This window comes from Manis javanica, chromosome 1, assembly GCF_040802235.1.
Source record: "Manis javanica isolate MJ-LG chromosome 1, MJ_LKY, whole genome shotgun sequence".
In the NCBI taxonomy this organism is placed as follows: domain Eukaryota; kingdom Metazoa; phylum Chordata; class Mammalia; order Pholidota; family Manidae; genus Manis; species Manis javanica.
The window spans coordinates 26,637,328-26,644,983 of NC_133156.1; positions in this window are offsets into that span (position 1 = coordinate 26,637,328).

Sequence of the window (7,656 nt, forward strand, 5' to 3'; positions counted from 1 at the left end):
CAGATACACTGGTTAGAAGGAAAGCCTGCCTCTGATGTGGCCCAGTGGTTACATCAGCGTTTGTTGCATTTTGGACAGAAGACAATTTGAGCTGTAGCCCATCGGTGGGACACGCCTTTGACCTTTGAAGAAGTCGGCAGAACCTGGCAGGAGTGCATTGTATGCTTTAAAAGGGACTTACACTGAATCCCACAGCATCTTGGGATGCTGTTACTCCAGAAATACAAAGGAGGCCTGCTTCCAGATCTTGCACCTTGTCAGGTGGCAGATAGACTGTATTGGTCCTCTGTCCATATCATAAGAGTATTGATATGTCATGACTGGTGTGGACATGCTACTGGACTTCTGGTTGCTTTTCCTGTGTGTTGCGCAGACCAGTCAACAAACAAAAGAAGCCTAGAGCATCTCTTTATGGCCTATCGCCAAGCACAGGTAATTGAAAGTGGTCAAGGTACCCACTTTACTGGACATGCACTACAAGAAGCAGGTGCAGCACTTAGGGATAAACTGGAAGGTTCATGTACCATATAACCCTACTGGGGCAGGCACAATAGAGAGATACAATGGTTTGTTACAATCTGGCCTAAAGTCAGACACCAGTAGTCTATGCGAATGGTGAGTCCACCAATGAACAATGCTACAAAGTTTGAATGAGAAGCCCCAGAAGGGGCATTGAGCCCATAGACATGCTGGCACACTTTGCTGCCTCCCCTCTACAACTGCAAGTACAAACCAAGGAGGAATCATTGAAGCTGGGGTTTGACCACCAGGATACTATCTTGCTGCCAGCACGAATCACAATAAACCCTGGACACTCCATTCAGTGGACATTTCAACAGATAGATCAGCGATGGCTGGCTCTCCTGGCACTTTGGGTGCAAGATCTGGAAGCAGGCCTCCTTTGTATTTCTGGAGTAACAGCAGAGTGGCCCCCCCTTCCTGCCATGGTGCTATCACAGGACCACTCTCTTGCATGCATCTTACCTGATGGACAAGATTTGCCTGTGTTGGTGTCATTAAAACATGTGTCTTATCACCTATAAGGTTAATCTCCTCTAATGTCTTCATGGATTGGGCACACACCCTAGCAAAAATGTCTGCTTGCTGGGTGAGCACAGAGCTCTCTATCAGTTCTGCTATTGGTCTCCTTTGGAAAGTGTGAGTCAAGATTTCAACTGAGTGGAACTGGTTTGAATACAGTTGGAAATGACTATGTGATGGCAATCATCTCCTCAGGCCTGAAGATGACTATTATTATTATAATTTTTGTTGTTATGTGTATGTTGTTGTAGCCTCTATTAGTGTTGTAGAATCTGGTTACAAGGTTCCAACTTCCTTGCACAGGGACCGTCATGGAAGATTGAGGGCACATAGACTGTGAGGTGAGAATCCTGGAAGGGTGGACTGTAGGGAGAATGGAAGTTCCATGGCCAGAATGCTCACCTGGCCATAATCTACTTGCCCACAGTGCATGTACAATGAGGTAATGGGCCTAATGCATAGGCACATGCTTACACATGTGTTGGCAATGACCATTATTGTCTGTGTTGCTATAGAAAGACCTATGCCGAGTACTCTGTACAGAAGAAGAGGTGGAGGCAAATTGTGAATTGTGGACTTGCTGGATACAGATGTGATTCTAGCACTCGAAGTGCCACCACAAGAATAAAGCTTGGTATAAGACCTTTTAGCCCCAATGTTACATTGTCATTATTTGGTCTCACCAATTCCAGAGTGAACTTGCCTGCAGCTGAAACCCTCTGGAGCTATAGTAGCACACATGGATCTGGAGATGTGAAAATGTAGTGGACACAATTTATTTGAAGGCAGTGTGGCTATATCAAAATTGAAAATAACAATTACACATCTAGGAATTTATTAAAGATTTAAGATTTACTTAAATTTTAAGGAAAGATGGTAGTATGTAAATTGACATTCCATCATCATTATTAGCATTTAAAAGACTGGAAGCAACCTATATGTCCATCAGTGAGGGTCTGTATCAAGAATGCATCAGGGACAAATAACAGGAAGTCTTAAAGCAGTAACTGAAATAAAAAGGGGCTTACACTTCTCACATAACAAGTCTGGAGGCAAGCTACAGGGGGCATAGTTTCACTGAGCACATAGAATTAGCATCTGTGTGCTTCTCTTGACATTTCTTTCATGGTTGCAAGATAGTGCACTTGCACTCTAGATACTACATCAGTATTCTAGGCAGGAAAGGAAAGGACTTGTATGTTTCTTTGGAGGAATACAAGAGGTTTCCCAGAGCCTCCTAGCTGACTTCTGTTTCTGACTCATTGGCCAGAGCCATATCATATGGGCATATGTGGCTGCAAGGGAGGATGGGAAAGCAAGTATTTAGGGGTCCAGCCTCTACAGTTGCAAGGGTAAAAAGATTGGGAATGAAAGTTGGATTAGCCAACCAATGGCTTCTGCAATAATTAAATAAATTATGATACAACTGAATAATGTAACACTACATAGTACTAAAAAAAATGAAGGGGATTGCTATGTATTAGTAAAGAATAATCTCTAGGAAATTTTGTGAAGTGAGCAAAGCAGGGTACAAAACTGTATATAATATATCTTTTGTTTTAAAAGGATTAAAGATGGCAGCATGAGAGGTGAGACAGAAGCCTCCTCCTAAAACCACATATAATATGAAAATACAATTGATACAACTAATCCTGAAAAAGCAACAGGAACGAAGCCTGTGCCAGACTGCATACACCTGGAGAAAAGAACAGAGCTCATGGAACAGGGCACCAAAGCTGCTCCCCTGCGACCACCAGCATTGCTCCAGGGGCTGAGCAGCTTCAGAGAGTAGAGCTTCTGGCCACCAGAGGGCGCCACATACAAATATGAAGCATCAAAGGAATCTTGTCCTAAGCAGAATTATAAATACACCAGGCAAAGAATCAAATGAAACTGAACTCATGAATCTTCCTGAGATTTCAAAATAAAATTCATAGACATGCTCACAGAGATACAGAAAAATATTCAAGAACTTAGGGATGAATTCTGGTCAGAGATCCAATCATTACAGAACTCAGTATCAGAAATGAAACATACAATGGAAGGTTAAAAAACAGACTAGATAGGGTGGAGGAGATGACAAATGAAATAGAAATTAGAGAAGAGGAATACAAAGAAGCTGAGGCACAGACAGAAAAAAGGATCTCTAAGAATGAAAGAATATTGAGAAAATTGTGTGATCAATATGAACAGAACAATATTCATATTATAGGAGTACCAGAAGAAGAAGACAGAGAAAGAGGGATAGAAAGTGTCTTTGAGGAGGTAATTGCTGAATTGCCCCCAATCTGGGAAAGGAGATAGTCTCTCACGCCATGGAGGTGCACAGATCTCCCAACACAAGGGACCCAAGGAAGACAACACCAAGAAATATAATTATTAAAATGGAAAAGATCAAGGATAAAGACAGACTATTAAAAGCAGCTTGAGAGAGAAATAAGATCACATACAAAGGAAAGCCCATCAGACTTTTCAGCAGACACCTTACAGGCCAGAAGGGAGTGGCATGATGTATTTAATGCAATGAAGCAGAAGGGCCTCGAACCAAGAATACTTAATCCGGCAAGATTATCTTTTAAATTTGAAGGAAGGATGAAACAATTTCCAGATAAACAATAGCTGAGAGAATTTTCCTCCCACAAACCACCGCTACAGTGTATTTTGGAGGGACCGCTATAGATGGAAGTTTTTCTAACGTTTAATAGCTGTCACCAAGGGTAATAAAACCACAATAAAGGAAGTAGAACAGTTAATTACTAAGCAAATGAAAAATTAAATCAACTACCCCCAAAGTCAGTCAAGCGATAGACAAAGAGTACAGAATATGATACCTAAAATATAAAGAATGGAGGAGGAAGAAATAGGAGCAGAAAAAAAAAAGAACCTTTAGATTGTGTTTGTAATAGCATACTAAGTGAGTTAAGTTAGACTCTTAGATAGTAAGGAAGTTAACCTTGAACCTTTGGTAACTATGAATCTAAAGCCTGCAATGGCAATAAGTACATACTTACCAATAATCACTCTAAATGTAAATGGACTGAATGCACCAATCAAAAGACATAGAGTCACTGAATGGATAAAAAAATGAGACCAGTCTATATGCTGCCTACAAGAGACTCACTTCAAATCCAAAGACATACAAAGACTGAAAGTGAAGGGATGGAAAAAGATATTTCATGCAACCAATAGGGAGAAAAACGCAGGAGTAGCAGTACTTGTATCAAACAAAACAAAGGATAAAACAAAGAAAGTCACAAGAAACAAATAAGAACATTACATAATGGTAAAGGGGTCAATCCAACAAGAAGATATAACCATTATAAATATCTGTGCACCCAACACAGGAGCAACTACATATGTGAAACAAATACTAACAGAATTAAAAAGGGAAATAGAATGCAATGCATTCATTCTAGGAGACTTCAACACTCCATTCACTCCAAAGGACAGATCAACCAAACAGAAAATAAGTAAGGAGACAGAGGCACTGAACAACACATTAGAACAGATGGACCTAACAGACATCTAAAGAACTCTACATACAAAAGCAGCAGGATACACATTCTTCTCAAGTGCACATGGAACATTTTCAAGAATGGATCATATACTAGGCCACAAAAAGATCTTCGGTAAATTCAAAAAGATTGAAATTTTACCAACCAGTATCTCAGACCACAAAGGTATAACACTAGAAATAAATTATGCAAAGAAAACAAAAAATCCCACAAACACATGGGGGCTTCATAACATGCTCCTAAATAACCAATGGGTCAATGACCAAATAAAAATAGAGATCAAGCAATATATGGAGACAAATGACAACAATAATTCAACACCACAAAATCTGTGGGATGCAGTCAAGGCTGTGCTAAGAGAAAACTACATTGCAATGCAGGCCTACCTCAGGAAAGAAGAACAATCCCATATGAACAATCTAAACTCACAATTAACAAAACTAGAAAAAGAAGAATAAATGAGGCCCAAAGTCAGTAGAAGGAGGCACATAATCTAATAATAAAGATTAGAGCAGAAATAAATAAAATCGAGAAGAATAAAACAATAGAAAGAATTAATGAAAGCAAGAGCTGGTTCAAGAAAATAAAAAGAATAGATAAAACCCTAGCCAGACTTATCAAAAAAAAAGACAGTCTACACACATAAACAGAATCATAAATGAGAAAGGAAAAGTCACTATAGACACCACAGAAATACAAAGAATTATGAGAGAATACTATGAAAAATTATATGTTAACAAACTGGATAACCTAGAAGTAATGGACAACTTTCTAGAAAAATACAACCTTCCAAGGCTGACCCAGAAAGAAACAGAAAATCTGAACAGGCCAATCACCAGCAACGAAATTGAACTGGTAATAAAAAAACTGCCTAAGAACAGAATCCTGGACCAGATGGCTTCACCGCTGAATTTTAGCAAACATTTAGTGAAGACCTAATACCCATCCTCCTTAAAGTTTTCCAAAAAGTAGAAGAGGAGAGAATACTTCCAAACTCATTCTATGAGGCCAGCATCACTCTAATACCAAAACCAGGCAAAGACACCACAAAAAAAGAAAATTACAGACCAATATCCCTGATGAACATAGATGCAAAAATACTCAACAAAATATTAGCAAACTGAATTAAAAAATATATCAAAAAGATAATCATCCAACATGATCAAGTAAGATTTATTCCTGGGATGCAAGGATGGTACAACATTAGAAAATCCATCAACATGATAATCACAATAGATGCTGAAAAGGCACTTGACAATGTTCAACATCCATTCATGACAAAAACTCTCAACAAAATGGGTATAGAGGGCAAGTACCTCAACATAATAAAGGCCATATATGAGAAACCCACAGCCAATATCACACTTAACAGCCAGAAACTGAAAGCCTTACCTTTAAAATTGGGAACAAGAGAGGGATGCCCACTCTCTCCACTTTTATTCAATATAGTTCTGGAGCTCCTTGCCACAGTAATTAGACAATGCAAAGAAATAAAGGGCATCCAGATTGGTAAGGAAGTTCAACTGTTACTGCAGATAACATGATATTGTATATAAAAAGCCCTAAAGAATCCACTCCAAAACTACTAGATATAATATCTGAATTCAGCAAAGTTGCAGGATATAAAATTAATACACAGAAATCTGTTGCATTCCTATACACTAACAATGAACTAGTAGAAAGAGAAATCAGGAAAACAATTCCATTCACAATTGCATGAAAAAGAATAAAATACCTAGGAATAAACCTAATCAAGGAAGTGAAAGCCCTATACTCTGAAAACTACAAGACACTCATTAAAGAAATTAAAGAAGATACCAATAAATGGAAACACATGCCATGCTCATGGATAGGAAGAATTAATATTGTCAAAACGGCCATCCTTCCTAAAGCAATCTATAGATTCAATGCAATTCCTATCAAAATACCTACAGCATTCTTCAATGAACTAGAGCAAATCTTTCTAAAATTCATATGGAACCACAAAAGACCTCAAATAGCCAAAGGAATCTCGAGAAAGAAGAATAAAGCTGGGAGGATTACACTTCCCAACTTCAAGCTCTACTACAAAACCACAGTAATCAAGACAATTTGGTACTTGCACAAGCACAGAATAATAGACCAATGGAACAGACTAGAGAACCCAGATATAAACCAAAGCATATATGGTCAATTAATATATGATAAAGGAGCTATGGACATACAATGGGGAAATAACAGCCTCTTCAACAGCTTGTGTTGGCAAAACTAGACAGCTACATGTAAGAGAATGAAACTGGATTATTGTCTAACCCATACACAAAAGTAAACTCGAAATGGATCAAAGACCTGAATGTAAGTCATGAAACCATAAAACTCTTAGAAGAAAACATAGGCAAAAATCTCCTGAATATAAACATGAGCAACTTCTTCCTGAATGCACCTCCTCGAGCGAGGGAAACAAAAGCAAAATAAACACATGGGACTACATCAAGCTAAAAAGCTTCTGTACAGCAAAGGATGCTATCAGCAGAACAAAAAGGCATCCTACAGTGTGAGAGAATATATTTATAAATGACATATCCGAGAAGGGGTTAACATCCAGAATATATAAAGAATTCACACACCTCAATACCCAAAAAGCAAATAAGTTGAATAAAAAATGGGCAAAGGATATGAAGAGACAATTCTCTAAAGAAATTCAGATGGACAACAGACACATGAAAAGATGCTCCACATTACTAATCATCAGGGAAATGGAAATTAAAATCACAATGAGATATCACCTCAGACCAGTTAGGATGGCCAGCATCGAAAAGGCTAAGAACAACAAATGCTGGTGAGGATGTGGAGAAAGGGGAACCCTCCTACACTGCTGGTGGGAATGTAAGCTAGTTCAACCATTGTGGAAAGCAATACGGAGGGGGGTTCCTCAAAAAACTACAAGTAGAAATACCATTTGACCCAGGAATTCCACTCCTAGGAATTTACCCTAAGAATGAAGGAGCCCAGTTTGAAAAAGACATATGCACCCCTATGTTTATCACAGCACTATTTACAATAGTCAAGATATCGAAGCAACCTAAGTGTCCATCAGTAGATGAATGGATAAAGAAGTGGT